General features: G+C 36.7%; 1 pseudogene; it reads left to right on the top strand.

Annotated features, from left to right (window-relative positions):
- The first annotated feature begins 201 nt into the window (after positions 1-201).
- The window catches only part of LOC149781441 (uncharacterized), a 117003-nt pseudogene continuing 98596 nt past the window's right edge, over positions 202-18608 (top strand).

Genomic DNA, 18608 nt, shown 5'->3' on the forward strand with positions numbered 1-18608 from the left:
GGGAAGTTGGTATGACAGTATTGCCAGAGATGAAATCAGTTGCACGTGGCCCAGATGAACCAAAATACTTTATTGACAAACGTTCAGTGTTTCCAGACCCTGATGACCATCCAATAGTAGAAGAGGAGGAAACTTTATTTGATGCAGAGGAGTGGGGATAGTTAGTCGACAGTCACGACACTGATCCTGACTGGGGACCAGATGACGGAGACTATGCCGATATGGATTATGAGGAAGAAGAACAAATATGGTATGTGATAAAGTAACATGTACTTTACTTTTTGTAACAAAATGTTGTTACAAAAGTATTCTAAATGTTATCAAGTCACTTTCATAATCAAAGAACAATTTTTATGCAAATAATTATTATGTGGATAAAGAACATTTGCAATATTGTGTTGTAAAGGATTATGAAGTTCGGTAATCTATGTTATTGCTAACAGCAGAAAGTAGATTATTTTCAGTGATGAAATACTTGAAGTTGAGGCAAATAGCATGAAGGAAGCCAGATATATATATATGTGTATGAGAGCTGCTTGAGACAACTTTTACTTTTGTGTTTGTTATGGTAGTACTTGTCATATGATGAAGAAGAAATTGATGTGCACAATGGTTGTGTTAGAGGCAATGTGCGAACATGGAAACGGTAAACTTTGGAGCAGTCAGCCGCTAATTAGAAAGACTCCTATTATGAACCTTCTTATGTCTGGGGCAATTATGTTCAGTGGAGCATCACCATCAAACGTTTTGAACATTTTTAGATTTCTCAGTGTGCAAATGGTAGCAAGTAGAACATACTCAAGGTTTCAGATATCATTTGTTTTACCTGCCATTTCAATTGTATGAGAAAGAACTCGGACAGAAATATTGAGAGAATGTAGAGGCATACCTGTTAAGGTTAGAGGGTATACTAGATGCTGTTGTCCTGGTCATTCAGCTACATATGGTAGTTATACCATCATGGATCTACAGAATGGGCTTGTGTTGGCTGTGGAGCTAGTGCAGGTATACTAACTATTAATGTATATATTCTTTAAAATAGTTAGATATTGATTCAAAGTCTGTTGCATGGAAAGTTCAGTTACTGGTCATTTTAACTTCACAGTATTTTACTGAGTGAATGTTGAATAGAAACTAATGATACGTTTATTTTGTAAAAAATGTGTTTATCGTACTATAACATACATTCTGTTCAAAAATGTGCAGTTGGCATTTTGTAAAGTTTAACATACTTTAACAACATTTGCACAATAATAGGTACCCCATAAACACAAAATAACATTAGCAAAGTCATAGTACATTACAGTGCTGTCATACAAGCCAAAGAACTCAGCATGCATTAGTCTTGAAAACATTACATTTTTAATAGAGTAATGAGGAGAAAAATTCAAATGCAATGAAGTTGGAGGGTTTGAAGAGGACACTACGGAGGATAGACGATACTGGCGTCTCCATCACCGACATAACACCGGCCCGGCATATACAGGTTAAGCGCTATCTGAGGTAGGAACAGAAGACTATAATAATAATAATAATAATAATAATAATGAGGACTTTGTATAGCGCCTAATCTTTAGAAGCTCTAAGCGCTTTACAACATTAGAAAACACCTATAAGATAAAAAACATATAATAATATTATTACAAAAACAAACACCATGAAATTAGAAAAACATAAAAAAAATAAAAAAACATGCTGAGACTATTTCAGATAGGAAATATTATTAGGCCTTTAAGTTTGTTCTTGCAGTCGAAATAAGTGAGTTTTGAGAGCCCTCTTGAATGTGATAATTGTGTCTTTGTGTCTAAGTTCAGTGGGCAATTCATTCCACGTTGCTGGGCCTTGGTATGCAAAAGAACGCTGTCCATATGAATTTGTTTTCATAGTGGGAATAATGAGTATACGATTGTCAGAAGAGGAGCGTAAGTATCTTGCTGGTGTGTACACATGTGTGAGATCGGATAGGTATGTTGGACTAGAGTCCGACAGTGAAATGTAGCACACAGAACAAATTTTGTGTTTGATTCTGGATCGATTGGACAGCCAGTGTAGGTACAGAGCAGCGGGGAGGTGTGTTCTGATCGTGGTACTCTAAGTATGATCCGAGCAGCTGTGTTTTGAACTTTTTGAACTTTCTGGAGTAGATATTGAGATGAACCAGATAGAATTGAGTTACAATAGTCCAGTCTTGAAAGTACTAATGAACACACAAGTGTTTTAGTGGCATCAACTGAAAGATATTTGCGAATTGAGCTGATGCGTCTCAGCTCAAGATATGCAGCCTTGCATATGTCATGACATGTTGGTGCAATGTGAGATTACTGTCCAGAGTAACACCTAGGTTTCGTACTGATTGTGTGAATTTAATGTTGGTGTTGCTGATATTTATTGTTTGAGGTGAAGGATGTGAATGAGAAAGCCTTTGTGTTGTGATCAGAATGGCCTCAGTTTTGTCATCATTCGTCTGCAGCTTGTTACAAGTCATCCATGATTTCACATCAGAAATGCACCTCTCTACACCTTGGATGGTAGCATCAACTTCAGTTGGGTGGCTAGATTTGTATATTTGGGTGTCATCAGCGTACAATTGATGAGACACTGGATGATGATCTACGACACCTGAGAGCAACTGAGTGTACAGAATGAAGAGAACATGTACAAGAATGGACCCTTGTGGAATACCACAACATAGATCAACTGGGCTGGAGTGTATTCCATTTGCAGATACAATATGTATCCTGTTGACCAAGTAGGACTTGAACCACAGTAAGGCTGTATCATGAATGCTAAATACATGCTGGAGACGGTGAAGTAATATATCATGGTCTATTGTGTCAAATGCTGCAGACAAATCAAGGAGGATGAGGACTGTAATCTTTCCGCTGTCCAACTGTGGTGGTTGCACGCATTGGGGTGGGGTTCTTCCAATATATATTAATTAAATTATGGTGAAAGTTCCACTCGGGCTCGTGGGGTTAGAAAGTTAAATTAGTGACGAGGTGGATTTACAGCTCTGAGCCCCCAGTCAGCAATGCCGACGGTTAAATTATAGAGAACACGAAGATGAAATTCAATTAATAACAATTTAATAAATTCGATATTTTAAAACGATAAACTCTCAGTCACCCGTCTTTCCCTCGACCAAGTGACAGCCTAATTCATCCCGTGATTTACAGTGTGAGTTCGATTTTCCCCCTGTCCTGGTGTCTACTCATCTCTTTCTTTCCCGCTAATTCCTTCCTTCCTTCCGTTCCTCCAACACCTCCTTCGACTCCGTTTCCTCTCGACTGTCTCCTCCTCCAATTTCGCTCCCAATTTCCTCTTCCTCCCTTCTCTCCCCTTTTTCTCCTAGACTTCAACTTCTCCTGACTTCTCTTCTTTCTTCTCCTTTGCTACGTCTCTCTATCTGAGACTACGGGACCAAATTGTAACTGGTCTGTCCCTCAAAGCTTCCTTATTTGAAGCTGTCTGTACTTAGAATTTCCTGTTCTAAGATATTCCCACCAATAACGAATGGCTGTTCGGAGTTACGCTATCCTCCACTGGGCAATCTCTCTAGCGAAATAATTCTTGCGGGAAGACGCGGAGATATCATTCTAGCCAAATCAGGGTCTCTTCCCTATCTCGATTCTGATTGGGTGGCGCTGTGACCCTGTCCAATCGTCTTAGCGGCCAGTTCAACCTGGCTGTCTGTCTGCAGGGAAAAGAAGTTAAGACACTCCCACTTCTTCGGGCAACTTCTTTTGATCTGGACAAACGTTTCCACATTTAGGTGATAATTGACTATTTGGCGGCCTCGCAGCTCCTAGGTCTGGCTCTCCACTTCTAGCCACGGCAATCTTACGTAAGGGATTAGTGCTAGCCTGCGGCAATGTTTAACATCAAACAACGGCTTGTCAGAATTGCCTTGATTATACATGTTTCAAATTGGGGCTACTCTGGGTCGTGGTAAACGTGACACCAACGAAGAGAGAATGTCATTTACTACTTTTAGAAGAGTAGTTTCAGTATTGTGGCAGGGGCGACATGCAGATTGTACATTGCTAAAAAGACTGTTTGAATTTAGATGAGATACAAGCTGGGAAAGAACAACCTTTTCTAAAAAAATCTATATGAATGGGAGATTAGAAACTGGGCGGTAGTTCTTTAAATCGTTATGGTCTAGTGTTGGTTTCTTCAGCAGAGGCTTTACAATGGCAGTTTTGAAAAATGATGGGATGTGAGAGAGGTATTAATAACATCAGTTAGTGAAGGCAATACTGGATCTAAGCACTCAAGCAGCAGTGATGTTGGAATTCGATCAAGTTCACATGACTTTGGTGCACTCTTCATCACGATTGTACGTACAAAATCCTTTATGACAGGTTCAAATGCTGCTAATGGTTGACACTCAAATTCTGTATCCCAAATGTATGGTGACGACGAGTCAATTGAAATTATGGTGTCAAGCTTATCTCTAATGGTTTGTACTTTGTCACGGAAGAAATTTGCAAACATGTCCGGAAGGATGGCTGGAGAGAAGGTAGTTGGAAGTAGTGTTGTTTTGTTCCTTGACATTAGCTTGTTAGTAGTCTCGAAGAGCTCTTTGCAGCTGGAACTTTCCATAATCTTAGTAGTGTAGTGGGCTGATTTCGCTGCATGGACTATATTTGTGACATTCGTCCTAGCGACTTCATAGATTTGCTTATGAATAGTGAGTCTGGTGGAAAGCCAGAGCCTCTCAGCTTTACGGCGGTCTCTTTTAGCAGTGCGAATCTGGTCCCTAACACTACAATACCATGGAGAACACTTCTTTTGAATTGATACTCTGCCCTTGGTAGCTGGGGCATGTTTGTCATGCATTGAACGCAGACAGTTATCGAGTTGTTCTGCGGTAGTACGTAAGCAAGTTGTTAGGTTAGCTTGGATGTCGTGCATCAGTTTGGTTCTATTTATCATACGGAGGTTTCTCTTAGTAGCAGATAAAGGTGGAGGGTTAGGGACTGAAACGTCAAGATGGCATATAATGCAGAGGTGATCTGATGCAAGGTCATGGGATACCAGGGAGGACCGTAGAATGTTATCATCAGGTCTATGAAGAATCCAGTCTGAAATGTGACCATGTTTATGGGTGGGTTGGTTAACTGACTGTTTGAGGTTGAAAACATTAATGGAATCTATGAGTTTTGATGTATCTGAGTTTCCGGGACAGTCAAAGTGAAAGTTGAAATCTCCAAGAATAATCAGGTTGCCACCTATCGAATTTCCATAGTCCAGGAGATTCGGAAACTGCTCCAAAAAGAGAGAGTCAGCCAGCTTGTTTTTTCTACTAGGAGGAGGGCGGTATAGGCAGAAAAAATGGACTGATCTTTGCTCCAGTGTGAGTGTGGTTTGGACTAGTTCAAACGATGTGTGGTCGAAACTGAATGTTGTGGTGTAGTTAAGACGTTTTATCATGGAGTTCTTTGCGATGACAGCAATTCCACCTCCGCGAGAATTACGGGGGAACGACTTGATGGAGTAACCAGTGGGTGTTAGATCCGCACACTTGGGTTCATCGCCTGATGTTTATAGCCATGTTTTTGTCAGGGAAAATATGTCAAGATTTTGATCGTTGACCAGTTGTTCGATGGCTGGCATCTTGCAAAAAGTTAGCTAAGATTAAGTCGTATGCATTTCTGTTTTAAAAAAGAAATTGCAAGAATACGTGTTAAACACACCTTGTAATATTCTGAACAAGTATTGTTTTTTTTCTTCACAGATTTTAGTGGCACACATTTTCTTTGAAGAAATTGCATTCATTGATATCCAGTATGCATAAGTAGATTTGTCTGTAAAACATGTAAGTTACCACTGCAAAGAGTCTATGTTCGAAAATTCTTCTTTATATTCTAACAAACTTGCCTACTAAATTTCATTTATTTCATATATACAGTGGTTTGGTCCTGATTTTGCTAATTATAATTTTTTGAAAATTCTAAATTTTAAATATAAAAGAAAATTTGATAATTATGTTCTTGTCCTGAAATGCAATCAAGCAATTTGTACAGAGAACTAACAATATTAGGTCATTTGTTCCAGATATGAAAAAACAGCTTAGCAGTCTAGGGAAGAAGAAGGGATGTGAAATTATCAGTCAGTGGACACAGTCCATATCAAATCACCTATACTACTGTGCAGCATCCGGTGGTAGTGATCGTGATGGAGTGGAACAGAAATGGATGTCGATTGTTAATCATGTGACCAACAATCATGAAGGTCATGGTGAACAATTTCCATATTGTCTCCATGGCCCTATCGAGCAGAACTGTATCAAAGCAGGTAATATTATTCGATGACATTACTTATACTTTACAGTATCTCATTCACCTTAAGAAAATGGTATGGAAATTAAATTATAAAAAAATACATTTCACTCTTAAATTGGAAATAATATATATGGTCAGCAACAATGCTTCTGTCTGACATGTTTTACAGTTCCTGTTTGCATATGTTTTAATTGTTGCATACTTATGAAAACGAATGCTTCTGGTAGTTTGTTTTGAACAATATTATGTATTTCGCAGTCAAGTATTATAATCAATTACAATACTTAGAGGCAATGCACTTGTCATATTTCAGACACTAAGTCGCACAAAGAGCTAGACTTCTCGTTGTTAAATGTTCCTACCTCACGTGACGAGCATTTTTTGCAGGAGTAAGACGAAATTATGTACGCTATTCATGACAGAAATGCAAAATACGAAGTTCAGCATGGAAAGAGATAAACAGACACAAGTTGACATATTTCTGTATATTGATGCAATGATGGCTTTCTATGAAAATAAAAGATTTCCTGAAATATGTATCTACTTTATAATTCTAGATACTGATCATAATTTATTCGCTTGGACATCTAAATTCTTATCTTTTCATAAATTTTATTCTGGGTACTTATAGATTTAAAAATTATAAAAAAAAATATTTCGATGACATAATTCTGGTAGAATCCATCAGAGAGTATCCCAGTGGTTTAAAGTGTCCATGACAGAGTAGCCTAGTCGGTTAAAACGTCCGTTACAGTTTAGCTTAGTGGGTTATGAAGTCCATTACAGAGTAGCCTAGTGGGTTATAAAGTCCATTACAGAGTAGCCTAGTGGGTTATAAACGAACATGAAATATTAGCCTAGTAGGTTAACCTTGCAATGGAAGGTTTATTATGACATAGTCAAAATATTATTATAGTGGTTACCAGGGATTATACATTCTTGATATATTCAGTATCAACGACGAACACAAAAGCATGCAGAACAATTCTTATTTTAGTGGAGTAAACCGTAATGTTTATTCTGTGCTAAGGAAAGGTCAAATCGACATGCTATTTTGGTACATTTTACTAGTTATACAAAAATTATATTCTTTTTATTCGTTACTTAGTTCCATTTACGTCAGTCTAGTCTAACTGGTGCGTTTTAAACACAGATGATGAGATTTTGTGTTAAACAGAGATCTTTATGTTAGTAAACTAATTTGTAGTACACGTATAAGGTAGTTCATGAGATAAAAACTAAAACTATTTCTATTTTTCATATGTTATGTATGTATTTAAGCAATTTATCCAATGAACTTGGGTTTATTTTTTCTTTTGGAGAAGAGGTAGTAAAATCGTCTCAAGGGGGGTAATTCTTAGACTAGGTTTTACATCAAAGCACCTGAGTAAATGCAGTCATGTCTAGTACGCTGAATCGTTGTTGTTAAATATTAGTTGGCAGCCCTGTTTCATAAATGCTGTTCTGTCGGGCCTTACCGAGAGACAAACCAACCCTATGTTATGGACTTGGCAAGAGTAGTGTGGGGAACATTCACACACATTCACACACACACACACACACACACACACACACACATATATCGGGACACTATACGGACAAGACTTTTCATATCACCCTGCTACACTATACGGACAAAAGGTTGGGACTATATACAGACAATAGGAATGGAACAGGTAGATTGACGTCATTTTACTGGAGGTTGGTAACAATGTTGCAAGGGGTTGACCTCAATCGGGCCAAACAACAGGTGACAGCGAGGAAAAAACTAATTCAGCTAATTCAACTTTTAGCGGGTGACGGGTAGCGAGTAGCGGGTAAGTTCAGTCAGTTCATAAACTATACGAAAAATAACGCTTGGCGGGGCGGGACTGGCGGAACATACCCATAGGACACATACATACATACATACATTGATGAACATCAATTTATCACACCTATATAAAATCGACCAAAAACTTTTTTAGGCAAGAGAACAAATATTTTCGAGACAGTGGAGTGGCCCGGAAAAGGGTCTTTGAGTTTCTTCTTTTTATTTTCTTTTCTGTCCTCCTTCCACTTCTCAACCAAGACCTCAATTTTTCATCGCCGTTGTCTTCTTCTCATTCTTTCCCTCGTCCTGTTTCTCCTTCTCCTCCTCCTCCTCTTTCTTCCTCTTCTCATACCCTCTTCCTTTTCTATCCCTTCAATCCAAGCGCTTATTAGGATTTTATCTTCTTCATCTTCTTTCTCTTCCTTTTTCTCTGTTATTATTTCGTTCTATATGTCTTTCCCTTTCTTTAAATTGTTGATCTCCAGAGCCAATCTCTGCGGGCTAAAAGATCTAAACTTCACTGCGATCAACATCTCCTCCACCATACCTAGGGTATCTACTACCTCCTGTAACTTCATCATTTTCTGCAAATGTTTGGTTGTCGCTATTGCTGAGTATTCAGCGTTGAATTACGCGAATTGATTATTGATTGATTTCTTGGATTATAGATGCGTTCACATGGAGTGCCTGTGCCTCTAGTTTATTCCTATTTATGGCAATTGTTCCTGGGGAATGGAATTGGAGCCACATCCCCAAGGCGTTTATGCACTCAAGGAGTGCTGATAATTAAGCCGTCAGTTAGCGAGACATATTGTCCCATGCTATCTGAATGGTGGGCTGTCATAGATGGGAATTGACCCAACACGCACTTATGTTTAAATGGCTCTTATAATGATGATGAGATTTGATTAGCGTCGCTTGCGCACATAGTGCTTACGCGACGATTTAAATTCCGCAATAGCGGACTCCTTAATTGTTCGAGGGGAACAGAAAAAGAGCCTCATCCCCCAACGCTTTAATGCACACAAAGTGTGCTACTTAGTTGTGTCTGATTTCGGGATAATGTAATCCCACGGGACAAACGACGAGCGGGACTAGGAGCACCCAAGTTCATCGTTTTTAGTTTGTATCAATTGCGTCGCTTATTGGAGAATTATACACCATTTATATCGCTACCCCAGTACCATAATGGCACGTTCATCGGGGTAGTAGGTTTAATACGTGCTAGCATAGTATGATTGAATGTCTGGTTGAGGGTAGGAAGGTAGGGGTATAAATAGGACGGGAGCTGTTTCCGAGTTAATTTTGATCCCAATTTCCAGAGTAAATAGCGTCTGGCTTAATTTGTAAAGAGTGTATATCTGCTGTTGGAAATCGTGAAAAAAGAAGGAAAGAAATAATAATAATATTGTAAAATATATATTTCTATCTTTTTTAATATTTGTTTTTTTTAATATATATTATTTTGTTTGTGATTAAGTTCTACTTTATTTTCATAGGGTTTTTATTTGTATCATTTGATAGTTTATGGCTCTAAGTGGAGTGGAGTGAGGGGATGATCATAAGGGTTTAAAATTTTTCTTTGTTTGCCAATTTCTTTCAGGAAGAATAGGATATTATTATATATAGAATTGATGTTAGGGTTACTGGACGACAGGAATTCCGGGTAGGTACTGGTGATCCTATGTGTTTTTGATTTGTCTTAAAGATGTCCCGTTGTGCTTGATGTTCGTTGCATTCATTAAATACATAGTGTAAATCTTCTGGGGTGAGACAATGTGGGTAATTCACGCCTCTAACATTGTTAATATGGATCTATTTTCCGAAACTGTTGGCCAATAATGTATTTCCAGTTTTGATTATATTGATAACTTTCTGGTTTTGTTTTGTTGGCCAGAGTCGGCGCTTTTATATTCCTGGATACTTCCTTTTGTATGAGGTAAAGCGTGCGACCTTTGGTACTATTGTCCCATTCCTGCTAACATTTCCCTAGAATCGTATTCCTGATTATGCTATAGTATTCTTTGCAGCTGTACACGAATGCTTTCTTCAAGTTTGTTTTTAGCTGGTTGGTCAGCTTTTTCGTTTCATGGGATGTTGATATGGGATGGTACCAACATAAATTCGATTATCCTGTCCTTGTTTGCCATTTGTCTCAGTAACAGGTTGGTCTCTTTGAAGAAATTGTCGCAGCAGGTGGAGATGCCGGATTTCAGTGATTTTAAGACACTTGGTGAGTCATTGATAATTTGTGCCTTGCGAATGTTTGTCGATTTCACTCATTTAATGGCTTCAGTTATGGCCCAGAATTATGCTGTGTAAATAGAGCAGTTATCTGGGAGTCTAGCTCCAAGTTCTATTGTTTTTTTTTCGGTACTACTATAGCGGCTGCTGTTCTGATAGGATTGTTTGTTTTTGATCCATCGGTGTAAATCTTAATATCATCTGGATATGAGTTTTCTGTGTTAGAGAGCATTGTAGATCTTATCTCTAGAGGTATGTCATTTTTAGGTCCAGTCCTAGTTGAGCTGAAATTGATATGCACCGTGGTGCATTTCCATGGTATGGGATCAGGGTATGCGATTTGTTCAGCTTGTATGTTTGGAATTTCAAGATTTTTGTTTAATTAACGAATCTTCTTTCCCCCTGGTGTCACCGGGACTAACTTACGTCTGAGGGGGATGTTACATTTTGCTACACATATCTTGGTTGGGTGTGAGTCTTCATGGATCGATAATCTGAACGCATATCTTTAGCAGCAGAGGGGGCGAACAGACCACTTGTCTGAAACGTCATTTGCTTAAAATAAAAGCTCCTCCGAAGTAAAAAAATAAGGTCACAGACCACTTGTCTGAAACGCCATTTGCTTAAAATTACAAAATAAAAGAATAAGGTCACTGACGCTATAAATCAAAGCGTCTAACTTGACCGAGAGTTTCTCTAATTGGATTAATTTATTTTTGTCGAAATTTTTGTTTACCCACCGGACGTCTCATTGAGGTCCCGCCCCCACTGCTGCTATAAATTTATCAAAATTTTTTATCAAGTCCAATACGATATCTTGTTCTAGGATCATGTAAATTTATTGTTATAAACCCGTACTGGGTTGATTGTGTTCGTGAAAAGAAATTTCTGAATTTAGTTATATCCATGTCACCGCAACACCAAGTTTGATGAATATTTCGCAACGTATGTGTATCGACTCCATTAAACATAACTAAAATATTACAGTTATCTCTGATCACTTTTGGTATTTGTGTGTATCGCTGAGTAACATAAATCACATCAGTGTTTTTATGTCTGCCACGTGAAAATATTCTAGCAGGATTTGATTGTTTGTCCAGCATCACATCATCATATACAACTAAATTATTAATAAATCCGTCTAAAACATCAACACTCGGCGCTTCATCAATATCGGTTACAAACTCGATAACATCGTTATCTTCGTCCAGTAATCTTGCGTTTTCATTAAAATCTTTAAGTACATCATAGCATCTCTGATCATCAACTGACGGAGCTACTAAATACAACTTATCCCACTTTAGCCATCTCATTATCAGATTAAGTAATAATTGCATCTTACCCGATCCAGATATACCTATTATTATCATTCTGATGGAATTCGGTAGCGGAGGATGGTGTTTAACTGGCTCTTGCTTTCGTGTCGCTGAGAAATCAATTATATCCATATTATAAACAATGTGAATTTATATTGTTTACGTTGTAGAGCTAAAACTCCAACTAATGATCTTTTATCCACAACAACAAAAAATAAAAGAATAGCATACAGTGGAAGATGTGCAATATGTACTAGGAAGAAATTTTCGTTTTTACCCAATATTGCTACATTAATGTTAAAGTTCTCAGGAACCCCATGGGCTAAATACCCTGGAGAAAAACATCTACTAGGATATAATTATTGTGGTCCTGGTACTCGACTTGATATCAGGCTTGACAATCAGGATCAACCAAAACCAGGTGAATATCCCATAAATGATATTGATAAAGCATGTCACGTTCATGATGTGGCTTATAAAAATAAAGATCTACAACATAGGCATATTGCAGATGTGAAGTTGATTCATTCGTTAAATTCTATAAAAAAAATAAAAATATCAGAGAATCATTAGCTAATTGGTTAGTAAAATCTGCAATGAAAGCTAAACTCGTATTAGGAGCTGGTAATTAATTATAAATGGAATTAATTTATTATAGTCCAAGGGGATACTGGAGGGGTAGAGCAGCAATTAATAAACTCGCTGATACAGCAAAAGCGTGGTTATCCAAACAAGCAATATGGCAAAGTTACCTACCATCACCGAAACGAATTCAGTACGCACATTTCGATGTTAGTGTTCCTAATGAAGTTCATCAGGCTGATATTCTGTTTTTACCTTATGATACGATTAAAGCACGTAGGCGTCAAATAACATACAAATACGCGTTAACTGTCATTGACGTTGCAAGTAGATATAAAGAGGCAGAACCATTATCAACTAAAACATCATCTGAAGTTTCTTCTGCGTTTGAACGAATTTATCAACGAGGACCATTACGATGGCCACAACTATTACAGGTTGATCCTGGCAAAGACTTTATTGGTCCAGTATCATCGTTAATGAAGCAACATAATGTCAAAATCAGACGAGGACATACTGCAATTCATCGTGATCAGGCAATTGTTGAACGATTTAATTGAACAATTGCTGAGCGGTTATTTGGATATCAATACGCGAAGGAATTCATTCAAGATAAAAGATCTCGCGAATGGGTTGCAAGATTACCAAGTTAAATAATTAGATTACTCGAACAACCAACATGAAACCTATTAACGCAATTACCAAATAAAATATACCCGTACAACGACGTGATTTTTCAGCGCAGCCAGCACTGGGTAATATTACTGTAAGATATTTATATGAGCCCGGTGAACTTGAAGGTGGTAAAAAAAGAGCGACTGATCCTATTTGGAGTATTGCCACACACAAGATATCTAACTTAGTGTGAAATTCTTTCTTGGCGCCGTGAATTTTATTGATGAAAATTTTATTTTTCTGATCAACCAGATCTCGCATCGGTAGGTCGGGAGATATCCGGTCGAGATTAAATTTATATGTTTTCCAGGGCTTGATCTTGGATAATCTATCGAAATCGTTCATATTATATTTCAAACAAGTATTTAAATTAAAATATTATATATAATGTCTTAATGCAAATGGTTGATGATCGGTTCATTAACTCCTTGTAACAAATCCTGTCAAAATGAATTCTGCGGACAACACTTACAGAGTGTTCGTGGTGGAAGTCTAGGACCAAAACCATGTCTATTATGTGGTGTCGGAGTACAAGAAAAAACACAGTTGTGTACACGTTGTGGTGGTAAAAGATACAGAGAACTTAAAAGATATTATGATAAAAAATAATGACAGTGACAGATCTATAAAATCCGTAGAGGACTATCTAAATAAATTTTTAGGCAAATTGTGATTTAAACAAATACTATTGTTATATAAATGAGCAAGAGTTTGTAAAGCATCCTACAATGACAAACTACAAATCAAATCGTGATGCTGTGATTAGACACTGTAGGTTGAAAAGACCAGTTGGTATTGTTATTAATACGGTTATATCCAATTTACTGTTGGGAAGAAAAGGTATTTATGTCATCGATTCACATACGAATGTTTCTTCCGGGTGATCAAAGACGGTCTTGTGATCGATCACATCAATGGTATTAAAACCGACAATAATTTATCCAACCTTCAGGCTATTACACAGAGTGAGAACTCTGCACGGGGAGGGACTGGTAAATACTCAAAAATTCCTAGAGCGATTAAATCCTTCAACACAGAGACTGACGAGGAGAGAATGTTTCATTCAATGAACGCGGCTGCGAGATATTTTGATATTAATCCGCGTTCGGTACAAAGAGTTGCAGAAAATATAACCAGATCTGCTTTCTCAAAAAAATATAAACAGAAAATTGTTTTCTATTATTGTTGAGTATAAACTATCATCTTTAGCAAGTAATTACCTCAAAGTATATTTAATAACTACTATTTAATTTTTATTTTTGGGTCCAGCATTCTCCACTCGTATACTACTTAATTTTCGACTTGAGCGAAGGGAGATAATTCTGTAAATATATCTTTCTCCGTAGATTATTTATTTTTACGGTCGTAATTAGTCAATTAACCATCTACGTCGTAATTAATACCAGTAATGTAACAAGTAGAAGAATATTTATGGTTTCTAACTTACAAAATAGAAGAATAAACGTTTTTACATCGTACAATATAGCGAGTTATTTTTAGATCTGTTACGAGAAATCGAGGCAAAACACGCTGTTTTTTAGTGCAGATATTTACAATCTATTCAGAAACCGCTGTTATAATGCAGAAATGTTTAAACCGATATGTGGATAATTCTAAACGGCGCCGTGGTAGGAGATGTACATATATTTTATAAAGGCAGAACACGCTGTTTGAGTGCAGAGTTCAGAAACCGATCTGTAGGTAACTATAAAACGTTTGATGGCGTAGTGGTTAGAATTCTGGTGAAAATAACTCGACTTTTAGGATACTTTCGCTATTATGATAAAAGACTCGATTTTTTCAAGGCAGAAATCGTTGTTTTAATGCAGAAATATATATAATTTACAGTGTGTTCAGAAATCGATCTGTAAGGTAACTATATAATAACTTCTGAAACATATATAAGTAGATTACAGCCATGTCGCAGTTGGTTGCGCAGCTGATTCTCAGTCAAGGGGTCAGCGGTTCGAATCTCTTAACGGTCTTATTGTCGACGGTACCGATGGTAGGGTTTTTACTGTATAAAGTGGGGGCGGCAGCAGCCCGTGTACATCTCACGCTACGAAAACCACCTAGTGTGAGTGCGTTTTTGCAACCCCGGGTTTTCTCCTGGGGGTGTACATGAAACTGGCGCATGGACAATCTTCTGAATATTCTAACATTTCGTTTCGGTTAGGAAATTCTCCGGAGATATGTCTATGACGCCCCCAAAATAAATAGTAGAGTGGATGTATAAGTTCTAAGTCTCAGCGGGGCACCTCTCACAAGTACATTCAGAAAGAATGTGGCCAAAAAGAAACGATCATGGGATGCCGAGAAGACCATAAGAAAGGTCTCAAATGAAGACAAAAGTCTCAAACAAAGGATCCCATGGAGACACACAGGCCTGAGGCTACTGTTTATTTTTGTCATGTTATCGTGAAATGCCGAGTACATGTAATTATTCTGAGTATCATTTACCCCATCAAAATCAACAAACTGATTGATTTGCATGATTTTGAGTACCTAACTACCAATCAATTTCTGAATAATAATAAAATATTTCAGAATAATAATAAAATATTTCAGAATAATAATAAAATATTTCAGATTATAATAATTATTTCAGATTATAATAATTATTTCAGATTATTTGCAAAACTGATTGATTTGCACGATTTTGAGTACCATTTACCCCATTAATTTCTGAATAATAATCAAATATTTCAGAATAATAAAATATTTCTTGATAATAAAATATTTCAGATTATAATAATTATTTCAGATTATAATAATTATTTCATATTATTTGCAAATCTGATTGATTTGCACGATTTTGAGTACCAACCACTCCATCGGAATTAACAAACTGATTTATTTGCACGATTTTGAGTACCAACCACCCCATCAGAATTGCAAAATTAATCGATTTGCACGATTTTGAGTACCAACTATCCCATCAATTTCATAAAAGTAAAATATTTCTGAATAATAATAAAATATTTCTGAATAATAATAAAATATTTTTGTAGTAATTTTTGCAAAACTGATTGATTTGTATAATTTTGAGTATCTAACTACATATCAGAATTACAAAATTGATTGATTTTGTTAATTTTGATTACCTAACTACATATCAGAATTACAAAATTAATCGATTTTGTTAATTTTGAGTACCAACCACCCCATCAGAATTACAAAATTGATGGATTTGTATAATTTTGAGTACCTAACTACATATCAGAATTACAAAATTGATTGATTTACACGATTTTAAGTACCAACCACCCCATCAATTTCAGAAAAAATAAGATATTTCAGAATAATAATAAAATATTTCAGAATAAATAAAATATTTAAGAATAATAATAAAATATTTCAGAATAATAATAAAATATTTCTGAAAAATAGTAAAATATTTCTGAAAAATCCAGGATTTCACATACAGATTAACAATTAATTCCTCTCCCCGCAGGTCAATTAAGCGTCCGAGGTTGTCTGTGAACTTAAAATTTATTCGTGTTAACATATTATTATGACACCGCAGATATACAGGGTTAGTTGATTCTTGCACGATCAAATCCCAGGGGAAACTCGTGGAGTGAACGTGTATAAGATATATCCTTGTTGAGCCTGATTCGACTTTCCAAGATCTATTTGATAGCTACCATCGACTACGTCACAAACGAGATTAACCGCGATCGCTGAGGTTATATTAACGATTCTTGGTGAGACGTGGCGTCCACCTCCGTATTGATCGTTAACATGTCTTAAAATAACCGGAGGTGGAGCCATTTTTCTCCATGATTCGATGATTTTAGAAAAGTTTTCGCTGATAAGATCGTTGAGTGATTTTACTAGTTCGTCGGCATTAATCCCTGGTATTACATATGCTGGTAATTGTTGTTCAGTTACTTTGTAATGATTGAGAAACAACTGTTTAAGGGTCATTGTTGTACGTAGTTTTGTATAACGATCAAAGAAATCATCACCGTGGTAAAACATATTCCAAATGACAGTTTTATTGACGTATCTAAGATCTGATATAACCTGATTTAGATGTTTTATCGTCTCAACTATTTGTTGTTTCACATCATCACTGTAGTATTTTGTGATGTCAGAAAAGAAATTTCGTAGTTTGTTGATTGATTGTCTAAATTCAGAATTAACAGGATCGGAAAGAGACTGAATAAATCCTTCATTGATGATTGGATTCACTTTATCATCATGGGTATACAATTGTCCTATTATTTTAGGAAGAATTTCACCATCAGGAGCAGTTGTAAGAAAGGTAATTCCACTCCATTTCCAAGGATATTTATCTCGATATCCTGGAGCTGTTATAAATTTCTTTTCATCTCTAATAAAATCATCCCGACGTGGTTCTGGTGGTCCATGATATTCTGGCGCAATATCAGGCCAACAAAGTACGGATCTTATCGATGATTGATAAATATCAATGGCATAATCAGGAGAATGTATCTCAACCGTAGAAGATAAAGTCGGCTCATGAACTTTAATTGATATTTTTGCTTCTTTTCCGGTCATTGACTTTATTCTACGCGCAAATTCATCGTTGATTTGTTCAATCTCATAACTGTCAGTGGGTATCCCAACAACAACCCAGTCAGGTGTTCCATCATCTTTACTTTTATTAGCAAATACAAGCGAATTATTTGCTGGTGTACCATTAAATGATCTCGATCTGATTTTTGGCCAACTGTAATATACTCGTAATTGTGCTAGTGCGATTTCTTTTACTGGAATCGTAGTTGGAAAACTGACGTTAAATTAAGGATTAGTCGAACTTACTGAGATCATCGTTGTTTTTGGTGGAGTTGTGTTTGTCACGATCTGTTGAAGTAGCTCTACTGACGTTGTCATTATTTAATATATTTGTACCTTTAATACCATCGCATTCGTGATATATTTTAATCATTTCTGAAAACTCAAAATTAGATATAATTCCATCATTAAGACTCACTGATAACAACGAAGATAACTTCGAGTATGCTACCGTCGCTGTGTGTAATTTTATCATGTAATCGGATAATCATTCATTCGTGCAAGTACTTTTTTTTTATTTTGCGATGATATTAAGAACATCTGCAATCGTTTTTGTAGCTGAAATACAGATTGTTATTGCTACTGGCGCCATCATTGTTATCGTTGATAATAATACGCCGGTGGACACAACAATAGCGGACACTGAATAAACGTTTACGTCGACAATAACTAGTCGTCGTCGATATTTCTTTATTTTTACCTTGTATTGTTCGACTCGATCTTTTAAGTTTGTTTGCCATTCACTTGCTTGATTGTACCTGTAATGTTGCGATGCAATGTCGATTGAGGTACTCATTGTATTTTATACAGTAACCAATTGAGGTGTTTCAGCTACAAATTCTAGACACCACCAGAAAGATGTTGCGGTTAATTTCTTATCAGCTGCTTCCAGAATAAATATTTCTTCGTTTCCTTTATTGAATATGATAGACACAATTCCGGAAAACTTGTCGGTGGAATGACACCATGTATACGTTGTGATAATCTCGAATTTTGCAGCACTCAACACAAACAGCCTGTACACACCAGTGACTGTTGCGATATGCTTGATAGTTTTATTTTGCTGTGACCATGTTGCGAACCCGGATGATACTGTGCATATGATATTGGTAATATGCCCGGGAGTTATTCCGGCTGAAATTTTAA

The sequence above is a fragment of the Sinohyriopsis cumingii genome, chromosome 15 (genome assembly GCF_028554795.1).
Source record: "Sinohyriopsis cumingii isolate HCF-2022 chromosome 15, ASM2855479v2, whole genome shotgun sequence".
NCBI classification, from domain to species: domain Eukaryota; kingdom Metazoa; phylum Mollusca; class Bivalvia; order Unionida; family Unionidae; genus Sinohyriopsis; species Sinohyriopsis cumingii.